The following is a 15,931-nucleotide window of genomic DNA, read 5'->3' on the forward strand; positions in this document are numbered from 1 at the left end:
TATACCATGTATATAGGAGACATGCTAGGCAATTGAACCACTTCCACATTACCTGCCTCTGTAGAATTTTGAGGATCTAGTGGCAGGATAATATGCCAGATACAAAGTCCTCTCCAGAGCAGGCCTGTTGCAATGCCAAACCATCACATCCCTAAACAGCTCCTCTATGGTGAGCTGTCTAAAGGAAAGTGATTGCACGGGAGACAAAGGAAGCCACACAAAGATAAGGTGAAAGCCTCCTTCAAGTCCCTTGATATTGACACCACCTCCTGGGAAACCCTGACACAAGATCGATCAACATGGTGCATGCTGATCCACCAAGGCTGCCAGACATCTGAGGACAGAAGGACAATAATAGCAGAAGTGAGCACTCTGTAAAGCTGGAGCCACAAATGCTGCGACAATGGTGCCCACACATGTCTGACATGTCATATGGCAGAACATTTCATGCCTATATAGACCTTACTAGCCACTTGCAAACACATTGTGGACAAGCCACAACATGTTAGATTGATTGATTGATTGATTGATTGATTGATTGATTGATTGATTGATTGGATTTGTATGCCGCCCCTCTCTGAGGACTCGGAGCGGCTCACAACAAGAGAAAACAGTACAAATTCAATATTTTAAAAAACTGTTTAAAACCCTTAACATAAAAACAATCACACATCACATACAGGCCATATATGAAGTGGAAACGGTCCAGGGGAATCAATTTCCCCATGCCTGATGGCAGAGGTGGGTTTTGAGGAGTTTGCAAAAGGCAAGGAGGGTGAGGGCAGTCCTAATCTCCGGGGAGAGTTGATTCCAGAGATGTAAAGGTCCTCTTCGAACACGATGGGCGAACAATAGGTCAGGATATATTGCAATCTGAGATGTTGGAAATTTAAAATCCTGGGACTCCTACAATTACAGGTGGTAATTTGTAGAAGTAGGGTACTGTGATTAGTCCTATGTATAAAAGCATAGACTACTCCAATCCTAAATGTGATTTATAACACATAATAGGATTACAAAACAGAAGATAGTGGTTTCTACCTTTCTTTTTATTGTTTCTGGTCAAGTTTATCAATCTGATGAAAAATATTTCATCTTTCTAGACTGCCTGCCCTCGATGAGAGGTTCTGGGCAGTATATAGTATAATAAACATATAACACAGTGTATAAAATTCATATTAGAATATTAAAATTAATTTAAGATTTAAAAATTTTAAATTATAAGATTATAATATTATTAAAAAATCAACTAAAAAAGATCCAAGATTGTCATTTACTACTGTGCCAGAGATCCAGGCTCTACATAGATAATTAAGATGGCGGGAAAGGGAAGAATGGCTTTGAGGAAGCCGAGAAGAGGAAACTAAGACTGAGGTAAGAACTTACAAGAACTAGGCTGGAAGGGAAAGAGCAAATGGTAGTTGTGCTTGTAAAGAGAACACCAAAAGCATGAATATCTATAGAAAATGGGCAAACTGTGAGATGTGCATTGTGACGCAGGTTCTATTCATTACACAATAACAATGCAAGATAGTAATTTGGGGCTTGCAAATCACAGCATTTTTAACAGCCTAGAACAGGGCTCTCAAACTTGTGGCCCAGGGGAAGGATGTATCACGCACTGGCCATGCAACAGTTTAACAAGGGAAAAGTTGTGATACATCACGTGACAGCGCTATGATGATGCAAGTTTGATACCCCTGGTATAGAAAAACTAAAGGCAAGAAAATATTCTTTTTTCTCCTCTCTAACTGTGGTGAATGAGAGTTGCTATGTTCAAAATGAAACCCAGATTTCAGAACTTAAGCAAAAGTATACAGTTTCATTTTTCAATTTAAAAATCTGGAGGAAAGGGTTCTTATTTCCAATAAAATAAAGTGATAAATTTGTATCATTGTTTTATCTTATATACAGATTAGAAGTAAACAATTAAATGTAGTGTTTATTTCTTGCCTAAACCAAACCCGTGTGTGTGTGTGTGTGTGTGGTGTAAATACATTTTTAACACTACAAAATGTAAGAATATTTACCTACTTCATCCAGTTACTTGTTCTTATCTAGCTATGACACATATGAAAATAAGAAATATTTTAACCTACGCAAAGAATTTCAGACTCTAGATTGCTTGTCTTTTTCGGTAGTTCGTAGCCTGCCACATTTTACATAAATTGCAAATCTCAGATGTTTTTAGTTTAAATCTCATTGTAGAATATACCATATTTTTCAGAGTACAGTGATCCCTCGATTAGCACGGTCTCGATTAGCGCGAAACGCTGCAACGCGGTTTTTCAAAAAATATTAATTAAAAAAATAAAATATTAAAATAAAATATTAAAAAATAAAAAATAAGTCCACGCTAGTTCTCTCTCTCTTTCTCTCCCTGTTGCCGGCGTGGTATATGAGAGAGAAAGAGAGAGGCAGAGGTCGGGCGCATTACCGGGAGGTGGAGGCGGCGTGGGGACGCTGGGTGCCGGGGACACCGAGGAGGGGGCGCCGGCCGCTCAATCGGGCCGGCAGGGAACAGAATGGAGCCTTCCGCGGCGGGGCTGGTAAGGGGGGGAGCCGAGGGGGGAGCCGAGCCCAGCCCCGTGGCATTCGCTTTCCTCCTGCCCGCAGCTGACTGATCGTGGGCTCCTTCGCAACCTCGGAGAGCTTCCTGGTTTTCGTGAGCTTTCATGCCCTGGAAGCTCTCCGAGGTTGCGAAGGAGCCCACGATCAGTCTCGGCTGCGGGTGGGAGGAAGGCGAATCCCCCGTGGGCTCCGTTACATCTTCCGCTGCCAGCCAGGCCATGCTGGCGGCAGCGGAACAATCGCCTTCCTCCCGCCCGCAGCCGACTGACCGTGGGCTCCTTCCCGAGCTCCCTTCCTGAGCCTCCCGTTTTCTCTCCCCCCCCCTCGCCCCTTCGCCTCCCTGTGTTCCTAGGAGAAGTGCTGGGGATTGAGGCAAGACAGACCTTCTGCTCCTCACCAGCACTTCTCCTAGGAACACAGGGGGGCGAAGGGGCGAGGGGGCGGAGAGAGAACGGGAAGCTCAGCATTCCGTCAGCCGCAGCGCTGGCTGTCAACTTTTCTTTTTAAAACTGGGCAGGAGCTGACTTGCCTCCCCAGTGCTAAAAAGAAAAGTTGACAGCCAGCGCTGCGACTGACGGAATGCTGAGCCTCCCGATCTCCCCCCCCACCTCGCCCCTTCCGGTTTCGGCGTTCGGCAACGGAGTCCGGCGCTGGGGCCATGCGGGGCCGCTCATCCAGGGGGGCGTGGACTGGCAAGTCGCCCTCCTTTCTCTTTCTCTCTCTTATACCACACCGGTAACAGGGAGAGAAAGAGAGAGAGCGGAGGGCACCTTGCCGGTCCACGCCCCCCTAGATGAGCAGCTCCGCATGGCCCCAGCGCCGCCCAGGGGTTTCCCCTTTGCCTGGGCGGCGGGAAGACCAAGGGAAGGTTCCTTCAGCCGCCCAACACCTGATCCGCTCCGCAGCGCGGCAACGGGGAAACCCCATCTTCGGATCCTCGCTGCTTCCGCGCTGCGGAGCAGATCAGCTGTTGGGTGGCTGAAGGAACCTTCCCTTGGTCTTCCCCGCCGCCCACACGCAAACTCCACCATCTGCGCATGTGCGGCCATGAAAAAATGGCGCACATGCGCAGATGGTGGTTTTTACTTCCGCATCCAGTATAACGTGGAAATCGGTTAGCGCGGGAGGTCTTGGAACGTAACCCCCGCGCTAATCGAGAGATCACTGTATAAGACACACCTTAGTTTTGGGGAAGGAAAACAGGAAAAAAAGGCCTCGGCCTCCCAGCAATTTGCCAAACAGGAAACAGCACAGATGATATACACTGTTTGCTGTGTATTTCTGTGCATGTGTGCCTAACCCATAGAAATAGCAAAAAATTGGAGAATTTTTTTCTTAAATGTAATCACACTAACTCCTCCCAATTATTTAAATAGACCTACTCCAAACCTGACTAAGTCAGGGTTAACTCAGCTGCCTTATCTTAATACTAATACTTAATACTAAAAAAGGACATTTCAGATTAGACTTTTACAGATCTTTAAAATTGATGTGGCTTTCTAGAAGTATACTCTGCTATTTAAAAGAAGATACAATAGCTCTGGGCCTCTTAAGATCAAGCACTTATTTTAAAAAGCAGCTTCATTTTGTTAAGTTGTCTAGAACAATAATAAAACAATCTTTGAAAAATAAGTCCAATAATTTGAACATTCTATAGGCATTTATAGTTATTGACTTACCAGATCAATGCCTTGTGCTAATCAGGCTCTGCTGCTGTTTGCTGCAAAGAGATAAATTGCTGGCAGGCAGAGACCATTTGGTATATAAGATGAATGCAAGTTTTCACCCTCTTTTGGGGGATAAAAAGGTGCATTTTATACTCCAAAACATATGGTATGTCGCAAACTCTCCTTGTTATAAATTTTTTTTGCTTTTGGTTTTTTTGTTTATCTTTTTGTTTGCTGCCACCACGTTTCTGGTTAGAATTTTTTTTTTAAATTTCTAAGGTAATGTAACTGGGTGGAACATGGGAAAGACACTTGATTAAAATAGAAAGTAGCAAATTGAATTTTATTAAATAACATCAACATTTTTAAACAGCCTCCATTACTTCAGTATTTCAGTTATTGGATTAATATTAATCTAGCCCTGCATTAAATATATATTTCTAATAGTGTCTCCCTGACGGAAGCCGTGATTCCCAGGATTGGCCCTATCCTCAAATTCGTCCTTCCATCTGAACTTCTCAATCACTCTATCTCAGAACTTTCTTATTGCTGGTGCATCATCTAGACTAGAGGGAGGTGCCTTACATTGCCTTTGCCACCCTCCAATCATCACAGTATGTTGCAAAAGTGAAAACAGATGTCACCAAATCCAGTAAGCTCAGTAGGGATCACAGTTGGTGCACTACACTTAACTGCAGGGCTTCCTGTCATAGCCCCCACTTGAAAATTCATTGGCAGCTACTGATCAAGGAGAATTCTGCTATTGCAGATCTTCTTTCTGAACACTGCAATATTCAAAATGAGTTGATTTTGAAATCCAATCTCTTAGTGACCAAATATTCACCTTATCTGGATTTAATTGCAGATTAACTTCCCCCATCCAGCATGTTACTGAATTTACGTAGCATTCAAGAGTACAAGTTGAATGGTAAGAAGTAGTAGAGCCATGTGCAATCTGCATACAAAGAACATGTAATATTGCAGGTTCCGTTCAGAGTTCAGGATGAGTGAGGGCATAAACATTTAACCTGTTTATAAATCGTTAAAACTTTCCTCTTTTAGATGACATGGCTTTTGCTAAGAAGCTTTTGCTGCAGCCATGCAATCCTAGAAATAGGCGCAACTCCTGTAATGAATCACAGCAGGTGCTGTGTTCTAAGGTACCCTTTCCAAACCCAATCAAAACAGTCTATATTCCTACTGTGTACAGCTATGGCCCTACTCCAAAAGAACCTTCCTCAGCAGCCTCACATAGAAATACAAATCAGCAGGTGAGATGAGGAAGGAGGAATCCTGTGGAGATATTATTACTTCATCACTCTGGATATCAAACAGTAATCTTCCAATATCATTTTATGGATTTAATAGTGTCTCTATAATCTCAATGTGCCAGAATGTTCAAATGAATACTCTGATAACTCTTTCTGATATCAAGTGTTTGAAGAAGAGCAGAAGGCCCATATTCTCTCCACACCGTTTCTATCACAGGCCACCCACTAAAGAAAACAAAGCAATTTTTCTACCACATCCCAGCTGAATAACCAATTGAAATGGTCAGATAATTACTATCAAGATTGTGTGAAGCTTCTTTAGCCACTTATTGTTTTTGAAATTCTAAATTTCATAGGATCCTGGAAGATGGCCATCCTTTCTTCACTATCCAGTCAGAGCTGAAGGAGCTTCTTGGATGAGAAGAGAAACGCCTTGAAAGGAAAACAAGAAAGTCCAGTTGCCTCCTGAGAAAGCACCTTTGGAACAACCATGACCTGGATGACTGAGAATCTCCATAGACATCCTCTCTCCAATACAGATCAGACTGCGTGGAGAAACTGGACTTAGAGTATTTTGTTGAAGTCTGCCTTTTGAAAATTAGCTGCAAGGGACTTCTAATATACCTATCAGTGAGTGAAGAAAATGTCCAACAAAAGGAGAGATTAAAGATATGAAAACACAGGGGGGACATGATCGAAACATTTAAATATGTTAAAGGGTTAAATAAGGTCCAGGAGGGAAGTGTTTTTAATAGAAAAGTGAACACAAGAACAAGGGGACACAATCTGACGTTAGTTGGGGGAAAGATCAAAAGCAACATGAGAAAATATTATTTTACTGAAAGAGTAGTAGATCCTTGGAACAAACTTCCAGCAGACGCGGTTGGTAAATCCACAGTAACTGAATTTAAACATACCTGGGATAAACATATATCCATCCTAAGATGAAATACAGAAAATAGTATAAAGGCAGAGTAGATGGACCATGAGGTCTTTTTCTGCTATCAGACTTCTATGTTTCTTTGATTTACAACCACAATGACCAGAATTTCCATTGCTAAGCAACAGTTTGTTCAGTGAATAGCTAAGTGAGGCACACTAAATTTCATGACATCTTTTGCCACAGTTTAAGTGAATCACTACAGTCAACAGATTAAACAATTTGGAAGGGACCTTGCAGGTCATTTAGTCCAACTCCCTACCCAAGAGGAGACTCTTACATCTGCCTCTACCTAGGTTTGAACTCACAACCTCCTGATTGTGAGGCAATAGCTCCACCTCTAGGCCACAGCAGCCGAGATTGTTAAATGAATCATGAAACCTTTAAGAATATCCATTTATCCCCTTTGATCTTTCTGTGGGAAGCTGCCTGGGAAGGTTCCAAATGGAAATCACATGATCTTGGGATGCTACAACTGTTGTAAATACATATTGGTTGCCAAGGGCCTGAATTTTGATCAAGTGAACATGGGGATGCTGCAACAGTTGTAAGTATGAAGACTGAAAAGTGACTTTCTTCAATGCTGTTATAAATTGCTAAATAAATGGCTGTAAGTCAATGACTACCTGTAGAATGAAACATCTTGCATTAACTTAGATTCCAGAAGAGGCTTGATGATGAAGAGGCAAATGAAACAGATATTAATTATACAGTGATAAAAGTATTAGTATTTTCATACATTTTGGATCAATAATCAAGATTAATAGTAGGAAATTCTAATTTTGTGGGAGGAAAAATTTCACCCTCCAGTCAAACTCCAGTATTTGTGGTGTCTTTGTAATAATGATTGATATACTGTACTGCAGTATGCTTCAAACATTCTATGGAGGCAAAATGTAAATTGTTAGCACTCTTAATAGTGCAAAGTCTGTTGAAATCATAAGATCAGTTTCAAAGTAAATCTATTTACAAATGAAAGCAATTTGTGTTGCTTTCCAATATGCAAACCAATATGCTTTATATAATTATTTTTGCATTAGCCCAGTCTGACTGTCACTAAAGATCATAGCATAGAGCAAAGTCAGGAAATGTAGAACTCACAGGCACCAGAGAGCCTTCAGATGCTTTCTTTGATGTTTGTAAGCTAGCACATTGCAAAGTAAACAACCACCTTCCAGCATCAACTTTATTTCTAATAATAGCTCTAGTTTTCAAATAAATTTCATTAATGTTTTTTTAATGTCTTGGGGTTTGGAAGTAGAGCCATATACCCAGAGTGGCGGGGAACCAAGACAAAGTTGATCTTTTATTTTTGGCTGCTTAAAATCTACAGAAGAGGTAAATTGTAATAGAAAAATTAAGTTAGAGCCTTTTGATAAAGATAGTATGTAGGGTTGATAAAGGCATCGAGCTGTAGAAATATAACCTTGGGATGTTCTAAGTACATTCTGATTATAGTTTTTCTCCCCTACTAAATAATGTTGGCTCTACAGCACTATGACCAACTGAAGTCTTATATCAATACTATACTTAGCTCAACCCTCCTCGGAAATAGAGGTTACTAATGAATAGAAAAATGCAAAGCATTACATCTCTGGAAATAGTTTGTGCATACTTATTAAAGAGTCCTTGTTTATTTGTAAGTTTAATGAGAAGTTGAGATATTAAGATTCTTCTTTAGAATTCATCCTCAATGTCTTCTAATTGTGTCCTCTTTCTATATCAGTCTTAAATATATCTCTGAGCACTTTTGTATTTAAGCTTTTGGTAAGTATTTTGTGACTGACCATGCACACTATATATCATTTTGCCCAATTATTTGTAATATTTAAATATCAATAACTCCCCAAAAAACATGTTTCCAAGAACTAACCATTCTCCAAAATTTTTCCAAATTCCCTTTCAGGATGAGAAGTTGTATTAAACAGTATAGGTCATCAACAGTATAGGTCATCAATTAAAAGGGAAGGGGGAGATGATGAAATATTGGGCAAAGTAACTCCTCATGTAATAACTAATGAGTTTGTAACTTATGAGAACACAAGGAAATGAAGTGCTGAACATAGACACATTTATTTATTTAAAACAGTTACCATATTTTTCAGAGTGTAAGAGACACTTTTCCCCCTCCTAAAAGAGGCTGAAAATTTAGGTGTGTCTTATACTCTGAACATAGCCCCACCCACCTACTAATCCCTACCCTTCGGCCTCCATGCATCCTCTTCCTGACTTCAGAGATTGCCACCGACAATGGCTTGTATTTTGGGGTTATATGAGTTGCGTCTTCAGCCTCCAAACACTCAATGTGTGATGCCCAAAATGGCTACCCAAAACAGCTGCTGCCTTCTCATACCCCTAATGTGCTTTGCCTGCTTTAGTCATTGGAGCTCAGCTGTGATTTTGAAGCTGTTTTTCATCCCCAACACGAGCTAAGTCAACTTCCATGCTTTGCCTGCTTTTCTAATTGCCATTCCCTCTGACGATCAGCTGTGCTTTAAAAGCACAGTCCCAATCAGCCCCAACCTCAAAACCAGTAAGTAAACTAATATGCTGAAGCTGATCAGGCTGAAGACTAGCCAGATGAATTTACCTGGTAGACAGACCCCCCCCACCCCCCCGCTATTTTCCTCCACAAAAACTAAGGTCATCATATACTCCAATGTGTCTTATACTCCAAAAAATACAGTATATAGCAACCTAGCCCTATTAGTTTTGTGTCATAAGAGAGATCTGTAAGAATCAAATTAATATTGGCTGCTGAATCCCTCATTTGTTTCACAATAATACAAGCTCAATTTATCTCTGTTCATGGTTTCCCTCATTAAAAATTATGATTTAAATTATTAAACAAAAAATTAAGAAAAACCATGACAGAAAATATCTAATGTTTAATGATTCTGAAAACTGAAAGAACCTCTCACTTCAGCAGTTGTCATTAAATTAATTTAAACAATTTTTCTTCAGGTTTGCTCTTGATGTAAATGATGAAGACAAATACATCCAATAAAATGAAAAAAGGAAACATATAGTGTATTTAATATAACCATACAATATGCTTTGATTGTTGCATCTACTGAATCTGATCCCTTAGATGAGTCCTACTCCAACTGCCTGAGAACTGAAACTTTTGAAATAAAGAATATGTATGACATACAACTTCACTTCTTATGTTCACAATATGGCTTTTGTAGCCAAGAGTTATATTTAGTTGAGTAAACTTTTTCCCTGCTATTTTGGCAATGGCTCTACAATAGCCCTTCCAGCTATTGGTGTACAATATTGAAAAGTGTGGTCTGCAGACCCAGCCTGAGTGACTGAGAGAACACATGCTATATTAAATGATCCCGACATATTTTACTCAAACAAAACTAATCTAACAGCTGTTGTGTACTTTTGTTTACATGTTATATGTCAAATCTTATTGTCCCCAAGGTACTTATGAGAGAAGCTTTAGCAATCATTCTCTTAAATACTGATGCCTATCCGAATTTGGATTTTTCCACTATTGAACAGAATGACAAGCACATGATTGCTGTACTTAAAGCAATCTTTCACAGCTGCCTTGCTTCTTCAGTGATCCCATTAAATTGACGGCAGATGCCTGTGGGGTCTGCAGTGTTACATACTACTTCCCAAGATGCTGATTTACACAATTCCATTGAACGGTACATGACTTTATTGGGAAAGAAGCATTTCTTTGGTCACTTTATACTCTACCTGAGTAAATTTAATTTAGATACTCATTCTTCATTCATCAGAAAGAGCTTGGGCTTATGTTAATTGTTTAGAAGTTTTTTTTAACTCTGATGTGCAAATGGTTAGCAGGCACGAAATCTCTTCATTTCTAAAATGCATCATGAGTCATGTCTTTTCTAAAACCGAGTGAAGTTGCTGTCCATTAAATATGCTGGCACATCTTCTGCTTGAGCAAGTGGACCAAAATGGTGTGAATTGTTAATGCCTTACTGCTTTGGTTCACGGCTTGTGATTGATCATTTGTAACTATATCTACTCCTTGTTCCATGAAATCAAGTATGGAGTAATGGGTTCATCAGATTTTTAGGTTAAATTGAGAGTGAAGAGGTACTGTGTGTAGGAATAAGAGTTGCCATGTTCAGGGCTGGCCTTCTAACAGCATGGATTCTAAAGACGATATTCAAAACCACTTCACTCATCATACGCTTACTGATTCTGAATAGGTCCTATTTGTAGAGGACATTTGGTAGTTTTCCAATAGACTTTATGCTTCTTTCCTACTTTTATCACTTAACCTATTTTCTATATTAAAAAGTCTAAAGAGGTTAAAGTAAAAAATAAACATATTACAATATATGTAAAAGCAGAAATAGCTTTTAACTGTATAATCCAATTCCCTTTTGCTCTTAATGTAAGAAATGCAGATAGATAACTCAAAAAAAGGCAAAGACAGTCCAGCATTACAATTTAAACATGACCATAACCCTTTCATTATGATTTAAACTTCAAATTAGTAAAACTAGTTATGTTTACATTTAGTATTTTTCAAAGGTTATAACTTGACCAGTTAGATGACTATCAAGGTGTTAAGAATCACAGAACAGAAACTTACAACGTTTGAGTAGATTTTAGTCAAAAAACAATAAAACATTTTAAATCCTACTGGTTATAGTAGGAAGTTGTACAGTTTTGTATACAATATAACCACTGAGATTTGAAATGATTTACTAATTTACAAATTATATTATTTGCTTTAGAAAGTATTATATCTACTTTATAACAATAACTACCATAATTAGACTTTGTTAAATGGGAGTGTGAATGAAAAATACTACTTAGCTTCTCATCTGGATGCCTTGGTAAATTAATCTAAGAGAATAAACTGAATCAAATTTTAAGTCAGAACATAAGTTATAATGGAAGACATATTAAGCTTTAGATAATACAATATATGGGTGTGAATTCAGATTATTTTAGCTACAGAAATCTATTCTGGAAAAAGCAGTGGCCAACCAACTTTTTTATGCTCCCAATAAAGTGTTGAATGCAATCATCAGGAGCTGACCTTGACCTGGGGATAACTACCTTTTATTTTAAAGTTACTATATTAAAAGTTACTTTCTTTAAAGTAAGGAAATTATGTTGCATTCCTCATCCAAATTTCTAAATATCTATGTACTTATGAGATTTTTTTAAAAAATACCCCAATTTTATTTGAACTTGCTTAAAAATAAAATCCCACATTAATAGCAATAGCATTTAGACTTGCATACTGTTTACAAAGTCAGCATATTGCTCCAACAAGTAGTACTCTAATAGTGTTCAATATATATACTCAATTGTTTCCTGAGTTTGGGGGGGTCACACTTGAGAACCAAGTTAGAAAGCTAGAAGAGTAAGAGTAATAATTCATAACCACTAGGACACATAACATTTCTTAAGTAGCTTGGCATACATGCGTGACATATATATAGGAAAATATATAGCAAAAGAATATTGCATGTATCAAACTGGAAAGAACTTTGCCAACAAGGGCCTCCTATTTTGCTGTATATAACTGAAGAAACACAATACAAAAGTAATAACCATAAATGCACAGCTGCAGATAGAGGGTAGAATTTTAAAAAGTGAAGTAATGATGGGTCATTCATTCTATGAGGGTCGCCCAGAAAGTAATGCACCACATTTTTTTCTTCAACAATTATTTATTGAACACAATGAAACTTACACACAAGAAAGAATGATGTTTCTTCTACACTCCCTATTTTTCCATGTGATCTCTGTTCCATTCTATGGCCTTCCTCCAGCAAGACACAACGGCATGTATGCCCTATCGGTACCACTCCTTGTTCTTATCACGAAACCATTTCTGCACTGTGTGAATCATCTCTTCATCATCCTCAAAATGTCTTCCACGCATGGCATCATTTAATGGCCCAAACAAGTGGAAGTCTGAGGGAGCTAGGTCAGGGCTGTTGGGTGGATGGGGTAATACTGTCCAACTCTGTTTAGGGATGTGTTCCAAAGTCCTCAAACTTGTGTGAGGCCGAGCATTATCATGTTGAATCAAACATTCACCTGGGTTGTTATGGTGCAGAAGTCATTGGAAGCGGCTTGGTTAATGTCTTTATATAAGCTTCAGAATTAATGGTGCTGCCTCTTGGCATCACAGCAATGAATATAACACCCCACAGTCCCAAAATACAGTGAACATGACCTTACCAGTTGCTTTGAATTTTTTCTTCTGTGGAGATTGAGGATGACACCATTCAATCGACTGTCATTTTGTTTTGGACTCAAAATGGTCAGCACAGATTTCATCACCTGTCACAATCCTGGACAAGAATGTTTCTCCTTCAGCTTCAAAAAGTTTCAGCAGCTCAGAAGAAATGTTTTTTCTCAGAGATTTGTGGTCCATCGTAAGACAGCGCAGAACCCATTGTGCACACACTTTTGGGTAAACAAGAGCATGGATGATTGCATCCATGCTTCCTTTGCTGATTGACAGCTTCAGCGCCAACTGCTGAGTCATTATGCGTCGGTCCTCGTGAATGAGCACATCACCAAGCTGCGTCTTCTCAGGTGTGACAGCCATGGCTGGATGCCCTGACTGCTGCAAATCTTGGAGTTCTGCCTAATCGTCTTCTAATGACCTCACCCTCTGTGCCCAGTGACTAACCGTACTTCTGTTGACTGCAAATTCTCCATAAACTGTACACAAACGTTTGTGAATGTTCCCAATAGTTTCTTTCTCTGCAGTGAGAAATTCAGTGATGACACGCTGCTTGTAATGTACATCACTTACAGACGCCATTTTGAAACACTGCTGCAGCTAAACTATCTCTCTGAAGAAATGCAAAATTTACACACGCACTCCTGATAATTCAAATAATGTATATCTAAAGTTTCACATTTGTACCATTACTGTAGGCTGAGAAAAAAATGTGGTGTATTACTTTCTGGGTGACCCTCGTATTTCTCTTACTGTTCAATTATCCCTTTCTCAGCAATCAATTCACATTTTATAGTCAATTAAGAAATTCAGTTTTCATTTATTTGGAGAGAAAGAAGGATTCTCTCTTGCAATAGATTTTCTAAGAATGTCTTGTAATTCTTGTAAGAATTTAATATTCTTCTAGTGAATTCTTCACTTATGCCTATGATAGGGTATTGGCTAGAGCCGCGAACCTATTGTACGCATGCTACAGGTGGCCCATGGAGCCATATTGGAGGGCTCGCAAGATGGTGTCCTATGTCAGCTCCACCACTCATGCACGTACTGGCCAGCTGATTTTAGGCTTTTGGGAAGGCCGTTTCACCCTCCAGACACTTCAGGAAAGCTTCTTGAAAAACAGTCCAACCGACAAACCAAAAGTTTGTAAAACACACTTCTGGTTTGCCCATCCTGCTGTTTTTCATACTCCAGGGCTTCAGGAAGCTTCCCTGAACTCTCCGGAGTGCAAACAACAGCACAATGGGCAAACTGGAAGTCTGTTTTTCCAAACTTCCGGTTTGCCTATTTGGCCATTTTTTTCACTGTCCCAAGCTTCAGTGATGCCTGTGCACATGTGCAGGGGCAGTGCAGGTGTGTGTGCATGCGTGGGAGTGGCAGGAATGGGTGTGGGCATGTGCACACATGCTAACACACCCACATACCCCCTTTTGACAAGCAAAACAAAAAAGATTCACCATCACTGGGCTAGAGTATTGGCAGCACAGAGATTTGGGAAATCAAAGACTTAATGATCAAGCAGTGTGAGCAGCAAAATATTGAAACATAATTTGATGACCGTATAAAGAGGCTATAAAGTGTTTGAAAATAAACAAGTTAGCATATTGTTATTTTATTTAATACTAGCTGTACCCAGCCATGCATTGCTGTGGTTCAGTCTGGTTTGCCAACTCTAGAACATGCAACATGTGAGAAGCAACCCGTGTGTACTGAATTAAAGTATACGATAATATTTTTCACTTTTTAATAATTGTCTTTTAATATTAAGACAATATTTAATTGTCTTTTAATATTCATCACATCTTCAGCATTGTACAGAGGTTCAATTTCCTGTCTCCTGTTTGTCCTCAAATGCCTCTTTACTCTCTTTTCTTTTTTCTTTTCCTGCAAAGGCCTAAGAACTGTATCCAAATTCCCATGACACAGAATAACTTCTACTCCTTATTTTACTTGCCACTATCATCCATTGAGCTTATATCTTTGATTTTCTTCTTGAAGAAGATCAGTTTCTTCTCTGTCAGTTTCCTGTTCTAATCCTTTGATCTAACACGTACAGTATCTTCTCTCATTAATTGAAATGTATCCAATTACTGCTCCAATTCTTGAAACTGTTTCTTCAAATGTTGCTATGAGCATGTCACATGTTGTCTTTTTTGTCAGGTAAGAACAATCATGCTAGAAGCATTGTAGATGGCAATTGCAAAGTGACATTTATTCATTTTCACTTAGGTTTTTAAAAATCAACAATAGTAATTCTCTTCATCAATTCTTATAATAGTTAAATTCTCTCAGTTCTCTTAGAGGATATTTGTTAAAATGTTTGTATTAAATAATCCTACTAAACTTTGCTGACACACTTTTGTTAACTGTTTATTAGTCCACTTAATAAAACATGAAAATCATCTGTTTTATGAGTCTAGCTACACTTTGTGCTTGGAAAAACTACTTTTTCACTATTCCTAATTGGAGTAGCATCCTTATATTGTGCCTTTTAGTATCTGTAGTACCAGTATAGAATACCTCTCTTACACACACACACAGAGAGAGAGAGAGAGAGAGAGAGAGAGAGAGAGAGAGAGAGAGAGAGAGAGAGAGAGATCTTCAACATGAGATATTTATTTGGCAAATCACTAACTGATTCAGTTGGATTTATGTAAAACACAATATAGGAATTATTATTATTATTATTATTATTATTATTATTATTATTATTATTATTATTATTATTATTATTATTAATTGGATTTGTATACCGCCCCTCTCCGCAGACTCAGGGCGGCTAACAACAATGATAAAAAAACAACATGTAACAATCCAATTTAATAAAACAACTAAAAACCCTTATTATAAAAAACCAAACATACACACAAACATACCATACATAACTTGTAATGGCCTAGGGGAAGGAATATCCTAACTCCCCCATACCTGGCGACAAAGGTGGGTCTTGAGTAATTTGCGAAAGACAAGGAGGGTGGGGGCTGTTCTAATCTTTGGGGGGAGTTGATTCCAGAGGGCCGGGGCCACCACAGAGAGGGCTCTTCCCCTGGGGCCCACCAAACGATATTGTTTGGTCGATGGGACCCGGAGAAGGCCAACTCTGTGGGACCTTATCGGCCGCTGGGATTCGTGCGGTAGAAGGCGGTTCCGTATGTATTCTGGCCCAATGCCATGTAGGGCTTTAAAGGTCATTACCAACACTTTGAATTGTGACCGGAAACCGATCGGCAGCCAATATTAACTCTATAATATTGATACCATTGCAAAATTAACT

The 15,931-nt window shown here is 39.1% G+C and overlaps 2 protein-coding genes across 4 annotated transcripts in view; one reads left to right on the forward strand and one right to left on the reverse strand.

The window, feature by feature from the left end:
- DCDC1 (doublecortin domain containing 1) overlaps positions 1-15,931 on the reverse strand; it is a 315,249-nt gene that overhangs the window by 247,629 nt on the left and 51,689 nt on the right. The window lies entirely within an intron of this gene.
- The window catches only part of DNAJC24 (DnaJ heat shock protein family (Hsp40) member C24), a 197,183-nt gene that overhangs the window by 84,147 nt on the left and 97,105 nt on the right, over positions 1-15,931 (forward strand). The window lies entirely within an intron of this gene.

The sequence above is a fragment of the Erythrolamprus reginae genome, chromosome 1, assembly GCF_031021105.1.
Source record: "Erythrolamprus reginae isolate rEryReg1 chromosome 1, rEryReg1.hap1, whole genome shotgun sequence".
NCBI classification, from domain to species: Eukaryota; Metazoa; Chordata; class Lepidosauria; order Squamata; family Dipsadidae; genus Erythrolamprus; species Erythrolamprus reginae.